The following is an 11,732-nucleotide window of genomic DNA, read 5'->3' as shown; positions in this document are numbered from 1 at the left end:
AATCTCATAGTTGATCAAATGAGCAATTTTAAGGGAAAGCTGAGGAAAGTTTGAATTGATCTGTAAGTCTGAGATTTGTCTGCTAAATAAATCTCTTTGCAAAGTGATGTAAAATCTTCTGCAGAAATTGGTGCATCTTCAAACCTGAATTAGGGGTTTTACATGGGACAGTCTCGTTCCTGTTTGAGGATGGTCAGGAACATCCCTTGATAGCCAAGTCAGCCAGGTCTGGTCCTCCCCAGGCTGCCTTTGCTCATGTGACAGAAGGGACCAGAGTGAGACATGGCAGCTGGGACTGTGCCTTCTGCAGGGTTTCAGTGCCGTGCCTCCAAGTTTGCCCAAGTACTTTTCCACCTACCTGCCTGGCACCAGCTCAGGGCTGGAAGCAGCAGTGCCAAGCCTGGATGGTGCTGTGCATGACTTAATAAGCCCTGCCAGCTTTAATTGACCTGTTTGGAAACAAGGCAGCTGTTGTGCATCCTTAGCCTAATTTATCTCCAAATTTGATAATCCACCCAGTATTAATGGAGAGCTGACTATAATTATTTTTTTCTGGTTAGACTAGTTGCAGAGTAAGTCATATTGCATTGTGCTTTCTTTCTCATATGTTCCATTATAACTTTAAAGAACATATTGCATTATACTTCCTTTTTGGCTCCCTACCTTATACTTTACAAGAAATTTCTGAGCAGTGGTGTGCTAAGTCACATGTTTGCTAAGTCAGCTGAGTCTATTTATGTACTTAACACAGCATCTAATATTCTTCTTCATGCTCAGTAACAAAGAAAGCTTCAAACTACATATGACTTTTAGAGTTGTAATAATTTACCCTAAGTTGTGCATCTGTCTTTGTGTAAATATTTATATAAGTACAGAGGATATGTTATATGATCGTAGCAATAAATTGCTTCAAATGAATACAAGTAAAAGATCTGAAAAAGACTCTTACTACTTTCACTAGCAGAAGCATCCCAAACCTAATTTTTTAATAGTATCTGAATAAATTACTGGTTGAATTAGCGTTAGGACATCTAATGTACAGGAGAACTCTTGGAGAGAAATAAAAGGAGTATCTTGTGATTTTATGTATGACCCACAAGATAGTATTGGGCTGAAATAAAATTCGACTGAAATTATTAATTGCTATGTAACCAAGATATCATTTTGTTTTAATGTAAAACACATGGCTTTGTTTATTTCCATTAAACACATTAGTTATATGCCAAAATGGATATGCACAGATGTACTGGCTAGTGGGATGGATTGAATTAAAATCTCATTGAAGGTGAAGGGTATAACTGCCATCTTTAATTTCATGTAATTTAGGGACAATTAAGTTCCCTTATGTAGCTGAGTACAGCAGCAACTTCCATCCAGATCCAGAATAAAAATATGGTTTCCAAAGCTGGAGCCTCTGATTACAGTACCAGCTAGAGGTGTTGCCACCATTCCCCTACATTTTCCTCTGCCCTGTGGTACGTGGACTCGGGTAGTGTTGGTATGACTTTTTGTTTGGGGGCCTGCTGATGGAGGGCATCTGATTTAGCAGTTTGGATTTGCTTTGCAAGGAACAGGAACAATGAGAGAATCCATGGTTTGTTGGTGGGGAGAATTATTGGAACATTTGAAGCTAAAAACCTTTTGTCCAGTTTTTGCAGTGCTTGTGCAAATGCTAAGATACAAGATCCTTTCTCCTTCTAGCTGCACTTTTTGTAATGTATGTTGCTCCCTAACCTAGGAGACACTTCTTCAGGTGATGGTCCAGTGAGTTTAGGGGTATCCAAGAAATGGTGAAAAATCCTTTGGGGAAATACAACAGGGGCAGAAAGAATAATACAAGTGCTTCATCAAAGAAATGCACATGTTGTATAACTCTCTAGATTAAAATAAGAGACATCTAATGGCTGACATACGATTGTTTTATGAAATGCTAATAAGTAACCTCGCAGGCATAAAGGTTACCTAAAGTCACAATACCATGTTCTGGATCTACAGGCTGGATCTGTAGGTGGGACTGTCAATTTACTGTCAGAGGCAACACTGTCTCAGAGCCCTGCTTTTGTAGTCTTTACAACATCAATACAATATATCAGAAACAACTGCACTTTATGTTGTCACTGTGTCTAAAGCCAGCACTTAGTCTAATTCTTTTTATCATGAGATCACCAGAACCAGTCAGACCCTGGACTCTTGTGTTTCCTTCTGAATAATGGAATTTAAAATTCCTACTGCCCTAACCCTAATCACTCCCTTTGATTCACCTTCCCTTTCATCTCTCTATGGCTGCTTGGGCTAAAAACACTGAACGATAAAGTCTAACATTTACACATAGCAGAACATACAATAAGGTCTACTAGAAGTCCACAGAAGTCCACCAGAGTCATTCTATCCTTTTTGGCTTTCCTGTTCGCTGTTTGGGCTCTTTTTGTTCTGCATATACAGCGTAGCACACAGAGGTCCTGGTCCATAATGGAGGCTACTGCAGACTACAGAGGCCCCAAACAGCTTTCCTGCTTGCTTCCCCCTTGAGCAGAGCCTGCCAACGCTGCCCAAGGCAAAGGCAGAGCAGGATGTGGTGGTGCAATAGGGTGTCATTTTGTATTTTTAGAAAAACAGCAGAAGACCTAGAGGATGATAAAGAAAGCAATAAGGAAACCAGGCAGCGCCTAAATGGGCACTGATACCACAATCTGTTTGTTTCCTGAAGGGGAAGGACTCCTCCTGGCAGGCTGCCAAGACAGTGTCATGAGTGCACGTTTACAAGCAAGTGCTGGCATAGAAGAAAAATACACTGCTGCACTGCTGCCCAGGCAGAAGGTTTGGACACCCCCAGTCTAGCTTGGCAGGAACTATCTCACCAAGCTCTGCGTTCCTCCACAGTTCTCAGATGCTTCCAGTGTCGCAAGATCAGATGTTCCCAATTTTTCTTCCTGTGGCGGCTACTTAGAAGTTCTTCTGCTGACTGGAGAAAGCCAAATACTGGAAACACTTTCCTGTCATATGACTGGACCTACTGCTGCAAATGATGGGCTTGCCAGAAAGCTGGAATTCTGCAGCATGTGCAGTGAGACACTCTGTCCAGCCTTGCTGCTGGAGGCAGGGTTGTCACCCTGGCATGCAGGTGACTTGCTTTAGGAGGGACCAGCGAGAAGTACAAGAGGAGCAGGGTTGAATCATTATAGGAGTGCCTGCAAGCCACATATAGCTATTGCCTTTCATAGCATTGTAGCTCTTAGAGTGTCTTTTCAAAGGTGTTCTAGTCTTACAACATGGGTGAGAGCACAGCCCCTAGGAAGGCTGACACAGGGCCAGACTGCTGCTGTTAGCAAAATAATTATTCCAGATGGCAAACCTCTCTCAGTGTTCTTTATCTCCCAGGATAAAGACCACTGTGAGCCAAGGCACAATCAAGGTGAACTATCTCAGCAGGCTGTGGGCAGCTTTCTGGCTATAAACTGACAACCATATTTGACTGTTCAAGCACCTCAATTTCTGCAGATTTTGCCTTGCAGCAGAGAAGCTACCCTGGCCTTCTGCTTTCCACCATGTGTTTTGCCATGCAGGCAGGTGTTTTGTAAGCCCTGTAGCAGTGCCCTGTGTTACCTGTGCACTTGACAACCCAGCTCTAGTCCTGCAAACATAGAAACTTGTGTTTAGCCTGTCAAATTCCTGGAGATTAATCAGGCATATAAATGTTGGCTGGATCAGTAAATAGTTTTTCCAGTTCTTTCAAATTCATTTATGGTAACACATTGCTTTTCTTTGTTTTTCTTTCACTTTTTGAAAACAGAACATTTAATCCAAGGGTCACATACAGTCATTATCTTTAAACACTCTGTAAACATAAGTGCTGACAAGAGCCTAGGTCAGCAAGTATCTCTCAGTGAAAACCACAAAGCATGCAGACAGCATGTACTGCAAACAGAGTCAAGAGGACCTCATAATATGCATAAGTCTTTTCTTAGAGGGGACCAATGATTCCTAATTAGTTTTTCACCCTGATCTCAAATCAGACTTGTATGAAATAACAAAAAGAAAAAAGCCCCAGACAGAAGAGCAGTGTCATATCTGTCACTGGGAGAACATGAATAATAATACAATGGAAAATGTGCTTGTCAGCGTTTAACTTAATTGCTTTGAAAGAAATCTGTGACAAAAGAAAAGTCACCAGAGTGTTTCATCCCTTGCCTGAACAGAACTGCCTGTGCATACAGAAATTCAGAAGTTTTGTTACATTTTATTTACACTACGTTTTGTAGCATTGCCAAATGGAGCAATGTTCAGTACTTTGAAAATTAAATCAAGAAAGAGTGGCTTCGTTTCAAATAAGCGCTCTGGTTATGGTTAGGTTTGAGTCCAGATCTCTTCTCATATACACTGGTAGACATTTGCGTTGGTGCTGCCAGCACCTGTGGTTTCACCGTATCACAGCCCTCTAGGGCAGGTTTTCTGTGAGGGGCTCCTGGGGCTGTCAGCTCCCCATTAGCACTTTCTTGAGTGACATGTGCTTCTTATAATGAGACAGATTTTGGGTTGGTTGGAAAAGGACTAGTCCTTCTCTTTGTGGAGGAAAGAGAAGTGCAAGTCCTTGAAACCTAAATGCTTACTAATCAGACACCAAAAAGTTAAGTCTCCGCAGCAATTAGTTTAAGCCAAGTTTGTAATTTTTACACAATCCCATGCACAATTTTAGGAGCCCCAAGTGATGACTTTTGGACACATTTACAGATGCAGATACTAATAAACAAAATACTGGTGTTTTGGGAGTAATTTCAGAGATATACTGAGGAACATCTGGTCTTGAGTTTTGGTGTGTTGCCTCTATTTTGCTGTTAAACCTGGAATGAATGAAACCAGATAAAGTATTTAAGGCAGAAATTCCCAAACTCTTCATTTCGATTGTCTCTCTCTAGCTTTTGGCTCTACTTGTGGAGCCAGAAGCTGACACCGCATTTAACAAGGGTGAATGGCTTCATCTGTATTAATACAAGTGAGAGGAGTTTGTCACCTCTATACAGGTGCTAAAAGGATGTCTCCTATGAGAACGTCATGTAACTACTCCAGTTGATTGTTTACAGTTTGTTTAATTTCATGAGTACAAATATTTTGCTCTTAAAAATATTTGACTTTATGTATACGAGAGCCTTCTCTTAGTGCTTAAAAATTTTATCTGTCAAAACCCACATTCTGATTAAAATTCTGTGTTAGAAAGATATTTTTGCTCTTTGTCAGTCAATGCAAAGTAATATCTTTGGTATACGTGTGTTCCTTTTTTGAATGACCTCACACTGCTTCAGTGGTACTAATTGTATGCACAACTTCTGTTTACTGTATGCCTAATGTGACAGAAGTTTTGATTAATCAAAATTCTTAGCATCCTCTTGTATTAAATGCATATTTAGATAAAGAGATGCTGTTTTGATGGACATAAAGAATTTATCTTTTTTAACCTGGCTGGAACTTGCTGAAACAGAATTCTATTTTTTCAGTGAAATGGCACGTGCAAGTTATGAAAGTCCTACCCAGTGTGAATTATATATAGGCGCTGTAAAAATACTGCCAAATTTTAGCCTCCCAAAGTTTTCAGAAGCTAAAGTGTTAATTAAGCAGAGGTGAATAAATATGCAGATTTGATGAAGATATTTTTGTCATGAGAATGTATGTCCTCTTTCTACAATCTGCAGGCACACTGCAGACAAAAACAAGGCAGTGACTGTGCTATTTGGTGTTGTTACCAGTATAAAGCAAAAGCAATTATTTTGTGTGGAAAACTGTAATGGAAATCTATATCAACAACAGAGACAGAAATTACATCTGAAAAAGTGCATAAAAATAATAATAATAAAAAACCCCAAAGCAGGGATAAGATCTTCCCACAATACTGAGCAAATAAGAGCCATGTGTTCAGAAGGGCCTCTCTTGAAATAAAAGTGTGGGACTCCATACAGAAGACCCGTATACTGTGCAAGGAACATCTCCTGAGACACATGCCTTTCTTGTATACTTTTCTGAGGCAAAGAAAGTTTTCTCTTCTGGATCTAGATCCAGTTGTCTTACACTACTTAAGTACTAATTTAGGCTTATCAAGTGGAGCTTATCATGTGTGTTAGGTACAAATATGTCTGAAGTGATGCTTTGATTCAAAGGGATGCAGTGCTGCACTGACATCTTAAAGACATCTCACTATAAAGATCCTTTTTCTACATTTTGCCTTTTTTTCATCTTTTCATTTTGTGATCCTGTCTTTGTAAAAGCTGATTTAGCTACATCTTGCAAGTTAATTCGAAAGTGAGAGTTGGGGGAAAGAGATTACTTTGTCTACATAGTGTACTAAAATAAGAGAGTAAGATGCTTTTCTCTTCTGGAATAGAGCTTTGGGAGACTGTTATCAGAGAGAGTAAAATGAAGCTTGAGTGATCTCAGAGATAAGAAGCACTCTTACTTATCTCTTGTGTTTTTGTAAAACTAAAATAATAAAAGGATCTAATACATCATATATATCAACCCTTCGTACACAGAAAGGATTCCAAACTGTTTCTGAATATCCAGTGTAAGCATTTGACCATTTGTTATTTTCAAGGGCACCTGAAGATAGCTCTGAAAGAAAAATCTGTGCAGGGAATGGATAACAGTTGAGCTCAGCAGCAAATTCTTTAGGTCTGTGTGCTAAAATCTAGACTTTTAAGGAACAGACATAGCACTGATGTGAACATACTAGTGTTGAATTATGATTTATTTCTTCCCAATGAACTTACCTTTGAAAGTTTTAGTTTTGAACTCCATTTCTATCTTATTAATCAGCTAAGAATCTTAGCTTTTAAAAACAAAGGGGATTTCATGACTATGGACAATAATCACATTCAGAAAGAATTATTGCAAAATTAATTGCTATTAATTCTGCCAGACATTTGCGGGGGGGAGGATTTTTTTGTAAAGCTGGCATATCCTCTGACGGAATATTCACATTTCTTTGGCACTTATTTGCCTTCTATATGGTGACGTGATTGTGTTTCTCTCTAGCTGACCAGTGGATTGATTCCTTGTTAATTTCTCCCCAGGTCTTTTAGGAGATGTCGTTGACTTTGTCTCAATTCATGCCTGATTTGGCCCAATAAAGAGAATTTTATTTGTGACTTCCATGAGAAAAGGAACAGATAGATAAACAAAAATCTTCTTGTCTTAGGATGAAAAAACCCTTGGTCTTGGCAAATACTCTTTTATGCTTTAAACTGAGCTATTTAAATTATATTTTTAAGGCAACTTCCATAGACCATTATAAAGCAACACATTCTACTGTTTTTTGTTTGTTTGTTTTTATTTTTTCATTTAAAAGAAATATTCAATTTGAATTTTCCACTATCACTGCAAGGAGGAAGACAAATTGCTTTTCCTCTTAAGTTCTTGCAGTTGATTCTGTTCCTTGCTGTGTTGCCGTGATAAATAATGTCATGTGCAACAAGCTCAGGGCTCAGAGGAGTTTGGGTTTTTGTGCTGAGAAGCTCCCACAGTAAGCATGGGGTTCCCAGGCAGCCAGAAAAAGGAAGAAGGGAATGGTATAGAAAGTTCTTTATCACATTTTCTCATTGCTAACAAGGAGTACAAGGAGGGAGTCTCTGCATGGATTACAATAAGTCTCTGGTGGGCAAAGCTTGCAGGGTCGCTGCACTGCTTCTTGCCTAAACTTGGTGTTACTAGCAGAATCTAGCCTATAGAAAGGGGTTTCTAAATCCTATCACAGAAAATCTCTTCCAGAGTATTTTAACTACCTATTGATCAACTGCCAGAAAATGACAACTTGCTATCACTGCTGCTAACTAAAGATTAGGATAGGGAACATGACATATTGGTTCTTCGGTGTTTATTCTCTTACGAACAACAAAAATCATGAATGGCGTGAAGTGGGGAATTGATTCTTCAGTGTTATATCAGTATATCCTGATATAAGGAACAAACCATCAACAGCTGAACTGGGCAAGAGCCAGGCTCAAAGCAAACAAAAGCAGGTTCTTCAAATCACGTGGCTGAGAAGTGGAACACAGGATGCTTTGGGTGCCAGAGGCTTATGTGTGTTCAAAGGTGAGTGGGACAAGTTTATAAAAGACAAATGTGTTAAGGATTGCTAAGTATGTAGCAACCACGTCTGTCTAAGGCAGACTATGACCTGCAAATGCTGGAAGATGGCAGAGTTTGGGAGGGGGATGTACTATATGAGTTTCCTGTGTTCTTTCAGCTGCTGTCAGAGATGGGATTCTGGACAAGGTGGATCTTTCCTTTGACCAGATACAGCTCTTTTTAATGCTCTTGTTAGGCACATCCTTTTTTAAAATAGTAATGCTATCTCACCGCCTCCTACTTTAGCCTCTCTATTATCTCACCCCTCAGCTATTTCTTGTCTTTCTGAGTGCCAGCAGAGATGAACATTCATTATATGTCCAGATGGTACCTTGCACAGTTGGGGTCAGACTGGTGTGATCAAGTGCTTTCACAATGTGTTACTAAGAAATACTGTAGAAAGATGGGGCGTTGTAGGTTTTTTTCTTGTTTTTTGTTTTCTGGGTTTTGTTATAATTGTCATTTGGCTTCTATATCCCAAGTCAAATTTGTTAACACTTTTTGTTAAATATAAAATGTTCCCAGCAATGTAGAGATCTTCTCAGTGTTTCCCAGTGCCATGTAGCAAGCAACTTTGAGGGCTGTGAAATCATGATAGCTTTTACTAATAAGTTCTTGATCCCCTCCTCCCTTAATATCACTGAAAATAATTTAATATCTTGATGGATGAAGATTTGTTTCCTGGTGTGTAAAAGCAAACAACCCTCAGCTGACCCAAGAGTGCGTGTTTTTTTTTTTTTTGTTAAGCTGGTACTTGGACCACTGAATTTTTCAAGCAGAATGATCCTTGCAGGTTTACTGGGAAACTGAGTAGTAACTGTCTGTCCTTAAGTGATCGCAACTGCTATCTATGCAGCATCATGATATTAGAGCAAGTCAGTGAAAGCTATAAGCTGAGGTTGCTGGCTATAAAACAACAGTGCTGTAGCAAGACTGTAACTGTCCAGGGAGAAACATAATACAGGGTAACCTGAAAACACTGGAATTAGAACATGAAAACACTGGAATTGAGAATCTACCATGAACAAGGTGGTTGCACTGTTTAACTCTGACCACAGATTTGTAGTGCATCTCTTAAAGAGGGCAGGTTTGGTCTACATTGAATTCCTGTTGTAAATTTGATTAGGAAAAAATTAATTTCAGGATGATAACTACTGCTGCAGAACTGACAATCTTTTCAGGACATCTGTGTTTTTCAGAACATCTACATGTAAAAGACACTCTTCAAAAGGAGTAATGGTAATTAGAATAATATAGAATCATAGAGTATCCTGAGATGGAAGAGAATCTACACAAGGATCATCGAAGTCCAGCTCTTATACGTGGGCTGAGATCCAAGCCTTTGGAAGCAAACGTTTTGTTAGAAAAAAATGAAGAATGAATAAGACTTCTATATGAATACTTAGATTAAAAAGAATTGGGGAAAAGTGTATGTTATTGTGCAAAAAAGGGCTGTTCCCTAATACCAAGAAGTAATTATGGGTTTTAAAAATTCTTTTCCAGAGACCTGCATACCAGCTTGACAGACAGATTGTTGGAATTTCAAACACTTAGACTAGCAAAAATGTCCAAAAAGGGAAAATCACAGGAATTGCAGATCATTCTGTTAACCAACCTGTTTTCCAAGCTGGGTAAAATTTAGGTCAATTTAGGGAGAGAATAACAAAATCCTTTCTCGTTACAACTTCTGAAATACTTAGAGAAGCTCACTCACATCCGTACATCTCCCAGTCTTCCTCAGAGGAGATGAAGTACACAGGGCGTGTGATGGCAGACACTGAGAGTTTGCTGATGCAGGGAACACACTGCTCTTTTCCTTTGATATAAAGTGTTCATTTAATTAACTTGCTTATGTGACTATATTTTGCTACCAGTTATTTTCAGTAATAAAGTGAAATGTTCTGTTTGTGTAAAACACAAGTAAAGTTGAAACTAAAGCATGTCTTCTCATTTGAAGTAGGAGGCACCTACAATAGAGCTGTCAAGAGAAGGGCTGACTCATTACAATCCCAGACAGTATACAGAGGAATACATCACATTTCCTATGTCTTAAATACCCTGGAAATGCTACTAACTCCAGCTTTGGATGGGTGTGCTGGAAGTTTCTTGCCTGACTGAAGTTCATGCAGCCCTTAGTTTGTGCACACAGGGTTGTGTGGATTGGCTTGTGCATGTGCACTGAACTTGTAAGAGGAGTGAGAGTGCTTAGGAGTTACAAGGAGTATCTTTCTGTCATCCTTAATACTGCTGCAGGTTTCTGAATCACTCATATCTTATCCTTGTGGCCAGGGCAATGGCTTGGGGTCAAGGCATCTCCAGGGCATTTTTGCCTCCTAGCTGCCTCTTCTAATGTGTGAGGACATGGCTTGGTTTCTGTGCTCACCACAACTGCTTCCTCCAAGGTAAATTATATATTAAAAACATGTTTATAGGTACTTCAAGATGTGGCAAGACTATGGTCAGTGTGGGTTGCTGGGATTTTTTGTTTGTTTTTATACTAGAAAACCACATGGGATCTTAAGCAGCATGTCTTTCAGCCTTGCTTTCAGAGTACCCTTTCTTCCTTCCTAACTCTGCCATTAAAAATTCACTTTGGGCTGATACTTGACACTTGAAAGCTCGTCCTGAGAGTTTATTTTTCTGTATGTGCGAATTTCAGAAAACTGGCCATCAAAAAGAGGTCACAATGAACCTTTGTGAGATTTTTTTTCTGAAACAAAATGCACACAGTTGTGCTGGCTGTCTGCTTAGAGGCTGGTGGTGGTGAAGTTGTGTGGCCATGCCTATGTGCCTATTAGCCCTGTCTTATTAAATTTTAAACTGATTGTTCAGACCCAGGCAATTTTTCAGGAAGGTATAGACAAAGACCCTGAAAATACTGACTTTCTACAAATGACATGAAACTAGGTGGCGAACCAGAGGAGGGAGACCGTACAAATGCCCACCCTGTTCTGAGGTGGACGTGAGGGAGCCCATATAGGTGTGCATCTCCAGGGCAATAATCCATAGAAGACCGGATGTTATTGACTCTGCTGCGTATGGAATCACTTGGTTTTAATATGTGCTTTTTGGGAAGTCTCTAAGAGAACTGTGATGTCTTTTTTCCCCTTCTCTGAGTAGACTGCAAGATCAGGCAGCAACACTTTTAGTATCTGGTCCTTTTGTATTGGACAGTTATCAGTCATATGCACTGCTAAAGCATCTTTGTGAGTCGTTGAACAAATTCATTGTAGCAGTGATATCTACCTATCCAGAGTATTTTTAGTTGTATTTGGACATATCCATTGGATTTCAGCTCGCTGATCATTTAAGAGGGCAGAGTAAGAGTACGCAAGCCATCAAGATTTTCACGCTTCTCTGTGTGAAAGACAGGCTTGGGCTAGCAGAAAGTCAAATTCTTTTTGGTAAATTTTATAAATGTTCAATGAAAATGATTGCTTGCAGAATTTGTAAACTTATCTTGCATGTTTCTTGGTGCTGTTGATACTAACCGGGAAAAACACATCTGTAGCTCTTACCAACCCGGTGGGTCTCCAGTTTCACCGTCACGTTTCCTATAAGAAGAGAAATACTGAAACCAACCAACAAATATTTAAAATAGTGACCGGGATGGTATTGAT

The sequence above is a fragment of the Myiozetetes cayanensis genome, unplaced genomic scaffold (genome assembly GCF_022539395.1).
Source record: "Myiozetetes cayanensis isolate MyiCay16 unplaced genomic scaffold, myiCay2020 scf3, whole genome shotgun sequence".
NCBI classification, from domain to species: Eukaryota; Metazoa; Chordata; class Aves; order Passeriformes; family Tyrannidae; genus Myiozetetes; species Myiozetetes cayanensis.
This window is presented reverse-complemented; position numbering follows the sequence as displayed.